Here is a 14,965-nt window from a genome sequence, read left to right as displayed (position 1 = left end):
ACTGGAGGACAATCAGAGAAATCCCACTCGACTATGGGACCTCGGGATGGGAAGATCGTGAAAAAGGGTAAGGCGTGCTTTAAATGCAAGAAGAGGCACTCGGGTAAGAGGTGCGATGGCTAAAGTATTGTCTGTTACACCTATGGACAACCCGGGCATATTTCCAGAAATTGCTCGAAGGGAATGGTCCAAGAAGGTAAAGCTATAGCAGCAACACTAGTGAGCGTGATCTGCTACAATTGCAACCAGCACGGGCACATCTCGAGGAATTGCCTGAAGAAAAAGGAGTAGCCGCTAAAGATTGAAGAAGGAAATGGACTAGACAGGGGTGAGTCTATAATTTGACCAAGGAGGACGTAGAGGCGAATCCTGCAGTTATCTGAGGTACTCTCTTCAATTTGGATACTCCTGTGCATGCATTGATAGATCCAAGGTCTACTCATTCTTTTATATCGCATGCTTTGCCTAGGAGTTTGAGAGTAGAAACCGAGTATATGCAGTGTCTTATGGTGATTTCGACACCTATGGGTAAAAGTATGAAGTCCTCAGAAATGGTGAAGGGATGCGAAATTAGCCTGAGTAATGTTCAGTTCCAGGCTGATCTGATTCTGTTAGAAGTATATGACTTCGACGTAATCTTAGGGATAGATTTCTTGTCTAAGTACGATGCTAATATAGACTGTCGTAGAAAGATAATGACCATAAGAAAACCTGAGGGAGGGTGGGTCAAATTTCAGGGGCAAGGCGACCCCGAGGTCGTAAAGATGATTTCAGCAATAAAGGCAGCGAAGTTGCTGAGCCGAGGAGCTCATGGATTCATAGCTTATGCTCAGTTAGAAGAAAGAGAGGTATCGAAGCTCAATGAGGTGCGAGTGGTACGAGAATATGAGGACGTGTTTCCAGAAGAATTACCGGGACTACCTCCACCTCGGGAAATCGAGTTCTCAATTGAGTTAGTGCCAGGAACCCAGCCGATATCAATTTCGCCATATCGAATGGCTCCGGCGAAGATGAAAGAATTGAAGAGTCAATTACAGGAGTTGACTGATAAGGGATTCATTAGGCCAAGCACATTGCCATGGGGCGCACCAGTGTTATTTGTAAAGAAGAAAGACGGGAGTCTAAGGATGTGCATTGACTACCGTCAGCTAAATAAGGCCACGGTAAAGAACAAGTATCCGCTCCCAAGGATAGACGAGTTGTTTGATCAACTACAGGGAGTGAAGGTGTTCTCGAAGATTGATTTGAGATCTGGGTATTATCAGTTGAGAATTAAACTAGATGATGTTCCAAAGACGGCATTTCGATCAAGGTATGGTCATTTTGAATATTTTGTAATGCCATTCGGATTAACTAATGCTCTAGCAGCGTTTATGGATCTTATGAATAGAGTGTTCAAGCCTTATGTAACACCCCAATTTTCTTGAGCGTGTTATAACTTAGGATTTCGGGAATATAAAAATTTTTCATATCACGATAGCTGGCATACATCACACAATATCCCAAAAATCCTAATTTTCACCTTCTCAGCTTAACAAACCCAATAATCAAATAGCTAAGACAGGCGTTAAAATCTTGAATGTGGAAGCTAGATCGAACCTGATATGGTTCATAACCATAATACTTTATTTATCATAAAATTATTCAAGACGTCTACAAAATATATTACATGGACATCATCAAGTGATAACTAAACATCTTAAACATATCCAAAATTACATAGGTTCGCACATAAATAAAAAATGCTAATCATGCTACAAACAGTAATTTAAGCTAATTCTTCAGCTACCTCCTTTCCCTTTGTAACATCCCATATCGAGCGATAGGAAGAACCGGAACAACTTACCCTGATGGGCCTACACGAACTTCCCAGGGGGGTCACCCATCCCTGGATTACCCTAGGTCAAGCACGCTTAATTTGGGAGTTCTTTACCAACATTCAGCCCAAAAGGTATCCAGCTGATATTATTTCCTTTCTTACACTATCCTCGATATATACTAACTTCTCTGGGCTCTCGGGGTATTACATTCTCCCCCCCTTAAGCACATGACGTCCTCGTTATGCGACCTTACAACCGGTCCCAGATCTCCCCCCTTGCATGGCCGATGTGGGATTCGCCTAAGGTGCCTACACGCACCCCCCCATAGGGGCCTACACACACCCCCCTCGGGACTCAGCCTCCTCGCTGAGGTTTGCCCCACCACCGCGCTCAGAGGCTCGAGGGTCGGCTCTGATACCACCTGTAATATCCCACATCGAGCGATAGGAAGAACCGGAACAACTTACCCTGATGAGCCTACACGAACTTCCCAGGGGGGTCACCCATCCTTGGATTACCCCAGGTCAAGCACGCTTAACTTGGGAGTTCTTTGCCAACATTCAGCCCAAAAGGTATCCAGCTGGTGTTATTTCCTTTCTTACACTATCCTCGATATATACTAACTTCTCTGGGCTCTCAGGGTATTACACCCTTAGAGCCGCTCGTCGAACCTGGAACGCTGAATATTCCAAGGACATAGTCCAATTAGAAGATGAATCTTCTAGTGAGAAACTCCAAAAAATAGTTTATATCGATGCATGATCAGGTATAAAATATATGAAAAGACAACGAGAACTACTCCGAAGTGCCTCATGAACACGTTAGCCTCATCCAACGAGAGCTTTCTCAATGGCGCACGCATAGCGCCTCTCGGGAGGTCCCTAACCATGTCACTTCGGCCCGACCTCATAGCACTCATGCAAGCACCACATCGGTTGTTCCTTAGGCTCACGGTCTTCCCCACGAGAGTTTTCTCGATGGCACACGCATAGCGCCTCTCGGGGGATATCCGACTTTGGCCCTCGGCCAACAACAAATAGGTACAATAGTATGGCCACACGAATTTTATAAATGCAATAGTTAAAAAGCTAATAGCATATATTTTCAGAAAAATACATTTCATATATGCATCATGATTTCACGTAAGAGAATAACAAACGTTTATGTGTAAGAACTTCACGAAACACGTCTCATGCAATAGAAGTCTCTCATAAGAGAATAAAAATAGAATTTAGAGTATAGGAGTCTCACTTTGTTAGTTTATTTTTTCGACGGTATAATTTCACAGCAAACGGCCTAGGTTTTTGCAGAAAATACACGTTTCGGTAAACCTAAACCCAAATATTTTTATATAGGGTTAAAGGGTATTAAATTAGGGGCATAACTAGAAAATTTGAAGGAAAATGGGCCTCTCACACTCCTCACGCGCCCCCAGAAGGTGGCTCATGCGCCTTCACGTGTAGCCATTTCCGGCGCGTTGAACTCATGCGCTGCCCAGCAGTTTCGGACAGCTTCGCCTCTCTTTCGTATTTTGGCCATAACTTCCTCATTTTAACTCTGATTCAACCCTCGTTTGAACCTACGCGACCCTCTCTTCCCCCTCTACAGGATTATAAAGAAAAAGGACATACCTCGCCTTTTTTCTGACTGATTTTGGTGAATTCCGATGAAGACCCGCAACTCCGATGAGGCTCGTTCTTCGCCACTTCTTCGTCACTTTCTTTCCGCCTTCTTGCAGAACTCCCTTCTCTCTCTCTAGAGCAAGATCCTCCTCTTAGAGTGCTTCACTCCTCAAAGTTCTCTTGAATGGTTTGAGAACAACCCATGGTTGCTATTTATAGATTACTTGAACCAATCATATTATGCCACTTGTCACAATCTTAGCCATGGACTCCAAAGACTCAAAGATATATTTGAATGGCTTTTGAAATCCAAAACTAGAATGGATTTAACTTTTGAAATCCAAGATAATTCCCTAACTTCTTCCAAATGACATTTTGGCCCTTATTTCAAGTCCTCAACTTTAATATTTTACCACATAAGCTCCAAATTTCATCCTTATTTTATTTGGATAATTCTCTAATTACAATTACACCCTCATACATCAAATTTATCGAGATACTTAAAATCTCAAAATTAATAACTCAAAATTACTTGATATGTACGATTTTCGGGAAGCCCTTACCATCATTCGGTCTTTTCAGGCTATAACTTAACTTAACCAAAAATCGTCTCTTATTTTATATCTTTCAGCGCCATAAATATCGCCTCGAGACGCTCATAAAAAATATACCTTTGTCCTTAGGTATCTAAGCTCTAGGGCACTCCATGCGACCGATTCGGTTACTTATTTCCATTTCAAGCATATTTTTTGATATTTTAAACTCACTTAAAATATGTGGCAACCTTACAAAAATATGGGGTATTACAATCTACCCCCTTAAAAGAATTTCATCCTTGAAATTGGCTCATACACGGAATCTCCAACGATCAAAATATGCCATTTCATAGCTTGGACATATCTCATACATATCTCATAGTCCGTAAAATTCCAATATTTCCAATCTAACTTTTCTGGTGGTGAGCAAACAAGAACAGCCAACAACCATACCTCAACAGTCAACAGCTAGCACCCATACATCTAGCATCCCCCTAGTCGGCCCGACGTGGGATCGCTCCTCCCCAAAGGAATCTAGCGCACCTGTCGGCAGAGGCTTTCTCACCTCCAACGGTCCCGACATTCCCAGCTTGGGTATGGACTGCCCCACCCACTCGGTTCAACCACAGGGATTGCTTGATTGAGGGTCCAACAATCGATAGTTTTGGTACATCGAGCGATCAATAGTGCTATTCCACCATAAACCACATGAGAAGCTATTCCGACACTGTCGTGGTAACATGAACTCAACCAATGGAAGGTGCTCCTCCTAAACTTTAGGCATGCACATACTACCCCGAAACTTGAGAATGTCATCTCGCATCCCAAAAATCAGAACCCCTAGGCTGGCCACACTCATCTATCCATAGATGTATACACCGGTCACCCCCACTAGTCTCTCGTATCTTGGTCTCCAGATCCAGCAGAACCGCCAGGTCAGCTATCAAGATGGACGAACCCTTCGGCACTACACTCACCAACATCAGGCTCAAAAGCCTTAATAGCGGCCACCCTTGGGCCATCAACCCGGCCACCACATTGGCATGCCTTTGTGATACAAAAGGTGCAGTCGTAGTCCTCAGGAACTCCATCCACAGTCGCTGCCTCATGTTTAGCTCTTTCCGCGAGAACACATACCTCAGACTTTTGTAGTCCGTGAGCACCTCATACGTCTCATCATACTGGTAGTGCCTCCATAACCTTAAGAGCACATACCTCAACTGCCAGCTCCAAGTCATACATAGGGTAGTTCACCTTGTGCCTTGACGTGATCCAAATACGATCACCATTCACGTTGCATTATCACGTAACCTAAGCCTTTGAGCTACCGCAAGCTCTCATTGCATCCTACAGACCATTCTCACTTGACTCTCCTCACGAGTCCTAACATGGACACAACTATTCTAGAAATTCTCTTCATGAATCTCTGATAAAAGCTTGCCAATCTCAACATACTTTTAATCTTTTCACAGATAGCTTAGAGATCATATCACAAAGCTCTGGTCTCTTCCTCTGTCACTTCTAGCACTACTTCCTGTACCAGACTTAACTCCAAACCTCATGGATCCTCGAGTCACTCACCTCCGAGGACTCCATATTCCTTCCCACAGGTATTGAAACCACCATCAGACATCCCATAGGTTCGATTTCAACTCCCAGTGAAATTTCACTATGGTTTTAAGCTATACACCTCAAACCATTCCATAAATCTTCCAAAGATCTTCCTTTCGGCTGATAATGATTTGGGTCCCACGTGGTTGCCTAAAGCATAACCTATCCACATGTCCCGTCTCACAGATCGTACCCAAACTTTTGATTATCGCGTGTCATCCTTACACGTATATACTATCATCTTAATGACTTTACACATCAAATCATCACGTCTTAAATCATGGACAATCAAAATTTTCAACTCGAAACCTTTACGAGGCCCACGACTTCACTTGGCCACTTCATCAGCTAAGTTGACACCAAACTTACATGCCCTGATCCCACGAGTCACTTTCTCAAGGTAACCTTACCTCAATTCCAAAATCCAAGGCACTATAGAAACCTCCTCCCTCAACTACTTCGGGCTTACCGGACTTTTAGGCAGCATCCACACCTCCATCACCCCCCATCCAAGGCCAGCGTTCACACACACCCTTTTCCAACGACGAGCCTAGGTTACCCACCTTGCCTACAGGACTTTTGGGCGGCATTCACACCTCCCTCACCTTATTATGGCTAAGGTTCTGGGCCTACCAGACTTTTAGACAGGTCATCACACCTCCCTCACCCCATCACAGGACCAAGGTTCTTGCATGGGTGATCATAAGGCTAGGGTCGCCTTTCAACCTATTGGAAGTCAGCTCTGAGACGTGACTTCCTTGCATACACTCAGTATGTTTCAATTCCTCGAACTCGCTAGGCTCCTCAGAATTCTTGGCTTAAATCCCAAGATTCATAGTGGCTTTGCACATCTAGCCACATACAACTTTCTACTCATTTATCAGGTTCTAACAACGTTAACCTCTATGGTATTCCTCATGAAAACCTTCTCTTAGGTTTACTATGAGTCCACAATCTATAAATCTCCAAGCCCATTTGGTACACTAAACCGTAGTCACAAATTCTATTGACTAGGTATCTCATCATTCCCTTTATGGTTGTTACGACCTATCAAACAACTCTTGCCTTTTTGGAACACAAACTTTTCCTTGAACTGAGATTTCCATCTCACAACTCATCGTCAAGGCTTTAGGCTGGTCATGCTCTACTACTTGAAATTTCACTTACCGAGAATTCACTGACTCTCGTATTTCGTTCTTCAGATCCAGCTGACTATCGACCTGCTACTGTCAAATTAGTTCCTCTTAGGCACTACATTTACCAACAGCCAGCACACAAGCTGTCACCATCAACCCGGTCACATAAAAGGCTTGCTCTTACACCAAGCGTCAACCCCCACATGGGTACGTCTCGGGTGAAACTGCACGATTCCGTCATAGTTCTTTGAGAACTAACATTCGTTGTTGCTACCACGAGTCTAACTCCTTTTGCAAGAACATTCATTCTAGGCCTCATCGCGGCTGATGATTGCATGCATCTTTCTTATCCATTTCATACGTCGGGTAGCTTTTCCTTTGCGCCACCCAACTCTATCTTTAAGGAAATTGCAGACATAACCATCCCATGATCTCACTTAGCATTGCCGTACTAGATATTGAGGTATTCTACTCCTCGAGCCTCGCACTGTTTATCGTGTCACTGATAGAGCGCATATTTTCATATTATTTAGCCCTCATATTTAGTCTTTTTGCATGTTCGTTGTGTCATTTTATTCATCTTGATTTTATTTTATAGGAATTGAGCTTCACACTATTTTATTTTATTTTGGGCAGAAGAGAAACAAGGAGATTGGAGACAATGTGCTGACAGATTTGACCTTCTGTGCTTCTTTCAAATTTTTGGCCAAGTTATAATCCCAGAACGTGAATGATGTCTTTAGAGATATTTCAGAGGACTTCTTGGGCTTTCTGGAATGATATGGTTTGTCCAAATCCGAGTTCGTTTGGGCCTCCAAACATCGCTTCAAAGTCGGGACCAGATAACTGGGTTAAATTAGAAAAGCTGCACAGACACTAATTCTTTAAAAGGCCGTAACTTGGGCGTCCGATATCCAAATCAAGTGATTAAAAATCCCAAATTAATCTACTCTTCCTGATCTACAATTTTTATGAAGGGGCCGAAGCCCAGAACGCACGTTATCCTATTCGAAATCAGCTGTGGAGTTTCAATAACCTAGGGTTTCCTCCCTAAGCTCTATTTAAGCACATTAAGAGGCCATTAGGGATAAATTCTTTTCTCACGTGAACAGTAGCCAATTTTCCTTTTTCTCCATTTTTCTTGTCAAGATGGAAGGCTAAGGATTTTGTAACCGGTTGCATGCCATACTCCTTACCTGGTTTGAATCTTTGGACGTTTTTGTATATCTGTTTTCATCTTAAATCTTATGGTTTTGTTTCTTTGCTTCTTCTCAAGTGTGTATGTATTTTATGGATCGTATGAATACATGCATGATGGTTGGGCAGATTTGACTAATAGGCTCGATTGGGGTATTGGTTGCAAGAAATAAAATAAACTTAGTGGGCGATTATTCATGTCGGTTTCAAATCCGTGTGCTAAAAGAAATTGAAACTTGTATATTGATCAAGAAGATCTTCTGTGATTTTTATATTAGTTTCGATTTAATCTTCGGCGATTGTCAAGCATCTTTGTTTGATCTGGGGATTAAAGATAAATAGGTTCTTTATATGGTGGATGATGATACCCAGGTAGGGAGGAAAGGTTGCAACCGGTTGCATCTCGGTTTACTGTCTTCGTGTTTATTTTGTATTCTGTTTTTCACCAACCCCCCCCCCCCCCCGTTTAGTCTTGTTTTGACAGATCAGTTTGAGGTTCGTTGGGAGACGACTTTGGGTTGCATCCTTGCTGCAAATCAAAATCATTATTCATCTAATCTATCGGTGTTCGACAGCCCGACCAGTCACCCATTCCCAAGATGACCACAAACCCATATATAATTCTTTAAATAGGACACTCAGTCCATATTCAATTCATCACATTTAGATTCCCGAGGCTTCTGGCCTGGATCAATCACAGCTAGCGGCACATCTCGCATCCTAGACCATTGGGACTTTAAACCCCTCTATAAGGCACAGACCCTACTAGGTTGTCCCAAATCTTTAGCATCTAATCGTCTCCCATGTAGTATGCTTATGATGTTTTGGTCGACGGGCCTCCCGTACCTTACCGTAAGCCATCCATCAGCCCTCTGCATGTGGGTCCCTAGATCCAAATCTGTCACATCGAATCAGCAATACCGTCACGCTGCTAGGGTTCCTTATCCCGTCCTTGCGAGTCACATCAGGTGCACCACTATCACCTCATTTAATTGACGTAACTCACACGTCGTCCCTTAACCATCTTCGGTCTCTCGCTTGATCCAATCCGTTGGATCCCTTATCTATACATCTTATTTCCGTGGCACTAAATGATCCTCGAAAAATCCTTATCATTTGATCCTTAACTTATCAGCTAAGCCATGCCACATCAGATTAATCATTCATTGTGAGGATTTTGATTAGTGACCTTAAATCAATAGTCTCTAAATCTCTCAGATCCATAATCATCGTTACCGAGTCAACCTTACACCCGAATCATATCGTCGAATCCTAACTTCAATAGCTAGATGATTTTGCTTGAACTAACTCCTATTAGGTTTCCACTATTCGCTGAGAATAGTAATTGTATACTGGAATAGTGTATGTACGTGAATAGTACACCAGGTAAGTTCCCAGGAAAGAAAGGTGGGTCACAAATGGACACACTTAAATACCAAGTCTTTCCTTAGCCAGAACTTTCATAGATATGCACTTTCACTACACCACACTTAAATCCATAGCCTTTAAGACTTCAATCGTCAATCCCCAAATCTCAAATAAGGGTTTCGTCTTATGAACGGTTAGTCTCTTTCCCCTAAGCCTTCACTTGGGGTTCCTGCTAACTGGTTCTATCAATATGGGATCTTTTTAAGTCTCCTAGTCAAACTTCTCCTAAGTCTCCAAATAATATTCCACTCTAATATCAACTATATGAGAGTCACTTAAGTCTTTCAATAAACTTAAGCTCTGATACCAACTGTAACACCCCAATTTTCTTGAGCGTGTTATAACTTAGGATTTCGGAAATATAAAAATTTTTCATATTACAATAGCTGTCATACATCACACAATATCCCAAAAACCCTAATTTTCACCTTCTCAGCTTAACAAACCCAATAATCAAATAGCTAAGACAGGCGTTAAAATCTTGAATGCGAAAGCTAGATCGAACCTGATATGGTTCATAACCATAATACTTTATTTATCATAAAATTGTTCAAGACGTCTACAAAATATATTACATGGACATCATCAAGTGATAACTGAACATCTTAAACATATCCAAAATTACATAGGTTTGCGCATAAACAAAAATATGCTAATCATGCTACAGACAGTAATTTAAGCTAATTCTTCAGCTACCTCCTTTCCCTTAGAGCTGCTCGTCGAACCTGGAATGTTGAATATTCCAGGGACATAGTCCAATTAGAAGATGAATCTTCTAGTGAGAAACTCCAAAAAATAGTTTATATCGATGCATGATCACGTATAAAATGTATGAGAAGACAACGAGAACTACTCCGAAGTGCCTCGTGAACACGTTAGCCTCCTCCAACGAGAGCTTTCTCAATGGCGCACGCATAGCGCCTCTTGGGAGGTCCCTAACCATGTCATTTCGGCCCGACCTCATAGCACTCATGCAAGCACCACATCCGTTCTTCCTTAGGCTCACGGTCTTCCCCACGAGAGCTTTCTCGATGGCGCACGCATAGCGCCTCTCGGGGGATATCCGACTTTTTCCCTCGGCCAACAATAAATAGGTACAATAGTATGGCCACATGAATTTTATAAATGCAACAGTTAAAAAGCCAATAGCATATATTTTCAGAAAAATACATTTCATATATGCATCATGATTTCACGTAAGAGAATAACAAACGTTTATGTGTAAGAACTTCACGAAACACGTCTCATGCAATAGAAGTCTCTCATAAGAGAATAAAAATAGGATTTAAAGTATAGGAGTCTCACCTTGTTGGTTTATCTTTTCGACGGTATAATTTCATAGCAAACGGCCTAGGTTTCTGCAGAAAATACACATTTCGGTAAACCTAAACCCAAATATTTTTATACAGGGTTAAAGGGTATTAAATTAGGGGCATAACTAGAAAATTTGAAGGAAAATGGGCCCTCTCACACGCCCTCACGCGCCCCTGGAAGGTGGCTCATGCGCCTTCACGCGCTGCCCAGAAGTTTCGGACAGCTTCGCCTCACTTTCGTATTTCGGCCATAACTTCCTCATTTTAACTCCATTTCGACCCCCGTTTGAACCTACGTGACCCTCTATTCCCCCTCTACAGGATTACAAAATAAAATGGAACTTACCTCACCTTTTTTCTGACTGATTTTGGCGAATTCCGGCGAAGACCTACAACTCCGATGAGGCTCGTTCTCTACCGCTTCTTCGTCGCTTTCTTCCCGCCTTCTTGCCGAACTCCCTTCTCTCTCTCTAGAGAAAGCTCCTCCTCTTAGAGTGCTTCACTCCTCAAAGTTCTCTTGAATGGTTTGAGAACAACCCACGGTGCCTATTTATAGATTACTTGAACCAATCATATTATGCCACTTGTCACAATCTTAGCCATGGATTCCAAAGACTCAAAGATATATTTGAATGGCTTTTGAAATCCAAAACTAGAATGGATTTAACTTTTGAAATCCAAGCTAATTCCCTAATTTCTTCCAAATGACATTTTGGCCCTTATTTCAAGTCCTGAACTTTAATATTTTACCACATAAGCTCTAAATTTCATCCTTATTTTATTTGGATAATTCTCTAATTACAATTACACCCTCATACATCAAATTTATCGAGATACTTAAAATCTCAAAATTAATAACTCAAAATTACTTGATATGTACGATTTTCGAGAAGCCCTTACCATTATTCGGTCTTTTCAGGCTATAACTTAGCTTAACCGAAAATCGTCTCTTATTTTATATCTTTCAGTGCCATAAATATCGCCTCAAGACGCTCGTCAAAAATATACCTTTGTCCTTAGGTATCTAAGCTCTAAGGCACTCCATACGACCGATTCGGTTACTTATTTCCATTTCAATCATATTTTTTGATATTTTAAACTCACTTAAAATACGTGGCAACCTTACGAAAATATGGGGTATTACACCTTACCTAGATCAGTTTGTGATTGTTTTCATAGATGATATATTGGTGTATTCTTTGAATGAGATTGAGCACGAGAAGCACTTGAGAATAGTGCTAGGAACCCTCAGGAAAGACGAATTGTATGCCAAGTTCTCGAAGTGCGAGTTTTGGCTATCCCAAGTTGCATTTCTTAGTCATGTAATTTCAGCCGAAGGAATCTCAGTGGATTCAGCCAAGATTGAGGCTATTCAAAGATGGAAGCAGCCGACATGTGTGACCGAAGTGCGAAGCTTTTTGGGATTAGCAGGCTACTATCAAAGATTCATGGAAGGGTTTTCAAAAATAGATGCACCTATGACGAAGCTCATATGGAAGGAGGTAAAGTTCGAATGGACTGCAAAGTGCAAGGAAAGCTTTCAAGAGCTCAAGGACAGATTGACCTCAGCACTTGTGCTGGCAATGCTTAGTGGGCCCGGTGGATTTGTTGTATACACCAATGCCTCAAAGGTTGGTTTGGACTGTGTATTAATGCAGCATGGTCGGGTGATCGCATATGGATCACGCCAATTGAAGAGACACGAAGTGAACTACCCAACGCATGACTTGGAGCTGACAGCGGTGGTATATGCTTTGAAGCTATGGAGGCACTACCTATATGGAGAGACGCTCGATGTATTCATAGACCACAAAAGTCTAAGGTATGTGTTCTCGCAGAAAGAGTTGAACATGAGGCAGCGACGCTGGATGGAGTTCCTGAAGGACTACGACTGCACCATCTTGTATCACCCGGGGCGTGCCAATGTGGTAGCTGATGCTTTGAGTAGGACTGTGCCTACTACTATGGCCGGGTTGATGGCCTAAGAGTGGCTGTTGATTGAGGCTTTTAGCCTGATGACGGTGAGTGTAGTGCCGAAGGGATCTTCTATCCTAGTAGCTGGCCTGGCGGTTCGGCTGGATCTGGAGACCGAGATACGTGAGGCTAGTGGAAGTGACCGACGTATATGTCTATGGGTAGATGAGCAAGGCCAGCCCAAGAGTTCGGATTTTGAGATGCGAAATGGCATTCTCAGGTTTCAGGGTAGAGTGTACGTGCCAAACCTTCGGGAGTTGAGACAGAAAATTCTGGATGAAGCCCACAGAACTAAGTATACCGTGCACCCAGGAGCCACGAAGATGTATCGAGATCTTCGAGAAATCTATTGGTGGCCGGGGATGAAGGTCAGCATGGCTAGGAAGGTGGCACAATGTGATATATGCCAAAGGGTAAAGATTGAACACCAGAAACCCGCAGGGTTGATGAGACCTTTGGAAGTTCCTGAGTGGAAATGGGAACATATCACGATGGATTTCGTGACAGGATTTTCGAAGAGTCGAAGGGGCTATGATGCCATTTGGGTGGTGGTAGACAGGTTGATAAAGTTAGCGCATTTCCTGCCTATGAGGATGGATCAACCGGTATGAAAATTTGTAGAGCAGTACATAAAGGAAATAGTACGACTCCATGGTGCGCTGGTAAGTATAGTTTCAGATCGGGACCCGAGGTTCCCCTCGAGATTTTGGGAGAGTTTGCAAGAATGCATGGGGACCCAGCTAAAATTGAGTACGGCTTATCACCCCCCCAGACTGATGGGCAGTCGGAAAGGACTATTCAAACGCTTGAAGATATGTTGAGATCTTGTGTCTTTGATTTTGGAGGAAATTGGGAGGAGCATCTGCCATTGGTAGAATTTGCGTACAACAATAGTTACCATGGCAGCATCGGGATGGCTCCTTATGAGGCTTTGTATGGAAGAAAGTGTCGGTTGCCCATCTGTTGGATCGAAGTAGGGGAACGACAGATGTTAGGGCCCGAACTTGTGCAGTAGACTACCGATAAGATTCGAATAATCCAAGAGAGGATTCGAGCTACGCAAAGCCGACAAAAATCTTACGCAGATCAAAGAAGAAGGGATCTAGAGTTCGAGGTAGGGGATCTAGTGTATCTCAAGGTGTCACCACAGTATTTGGTGACGCGTGGGAGTGCTAAAGGAAAGCTGAAGCCAAGGTATATAGGACCATATCCGATCGTGGAAAGAGTCAGACCTTTGGCTTATCGATTAGAGCTTTCGCCTAGCATGTTTGGGATTCATAATGTGTTCCACGTCTCCCAACTTCGAACGCATGTGCCAGATCCAACTCTCGGAGTTCGGGTGGAGACAATTAAGCTAAGGAATGACTTGACCTACCCAGAGTCACCTGGAGCAATTTTAGATCGTCGAACTCAAGTGTTGCGAAATAAAGAGATACCATTAGTGAAGGTTCAATGGGGAAAGCACTCGGATGACGAGGCAACGTGGGAACTTGAGCAAACAATTAGGAAGAAATATCCTCATTTGTTCAAGGAAATGGAAATAAAGTAGGAAATTTTTATATTTTCTTCCAGAAATTGTATGCGATAATTATTTAACCTTCAATAATGTTGATTATGTTTCAAATTTTGAGGACGAAATTCTTTTAAGGGGGGGAGAATATAATACCCCATATTTTTGTGAAGATGCCACGTATTTTAAGCGAGTTTAAAATACCGAAAAATATGCTTGAAATGGCAACAAGTGACCGAATCAGTCGTAGGGAGTACCCTAGAGCTTAGATACCTAAGGTTAAAGGTATATTTTTGACGAGCATCTCGAGACGACATTTATGACGCTGAAAGAAATCAAATCAGAAATGGTTTTCGGTTAAACTAAGTTGTAGCCTAAAAAGACCGAATGATGGTAAGGGGCTTCCGAAAAATCGTATATATTGAGTAATTTTGAGTTATTAATTTTGAGATTTTAAGTATCTCGATAAATTTGATGTTTGAGGGTGTAATTGTAATTAGAGAATTATCCAAATGAAATAAGGATAAAATTAAGAGCTTATGTGGTAAAATATTGAAGTTGAGGACTTGAAACAAGGGCCAAAGTGTTATTTGAAAGAAGTTTGGGATTTTAGCTTGGATTTCAAAAGTTGAATTCATTCTAGCTTTGGATTTCAAAAGCCATTCAATTATAGGTTTGAGTCTTTGGAGTCCATGGCTAAGATTGTGACAAGTGACATAATGTGATTGGTTGAAGAAATCTATAAAAAGGCACCATGGGTTGTTCTCAAATCATTCCAACCAAGTTTGAGGAGTGAAGCACTCTAAGAGGAGGAGCGA

This window comes from Diospyros lotus, chromosome 1, assembly GCF_014633365.1.
Source record: "Diospyros lotus cultivar Yz01 chromosome 1, ASM1463336v1, whole genome shotgun sequence".
Lineage (NCBI taxonomy): Eukaryota > Viridiplantae > Streptophyta > Magnoliopsida > Ericales > Ebenaceae > Diospyros > Diospyros lotus.
This window is presented reverse-complemented; position numbering follows the sequence as displayed.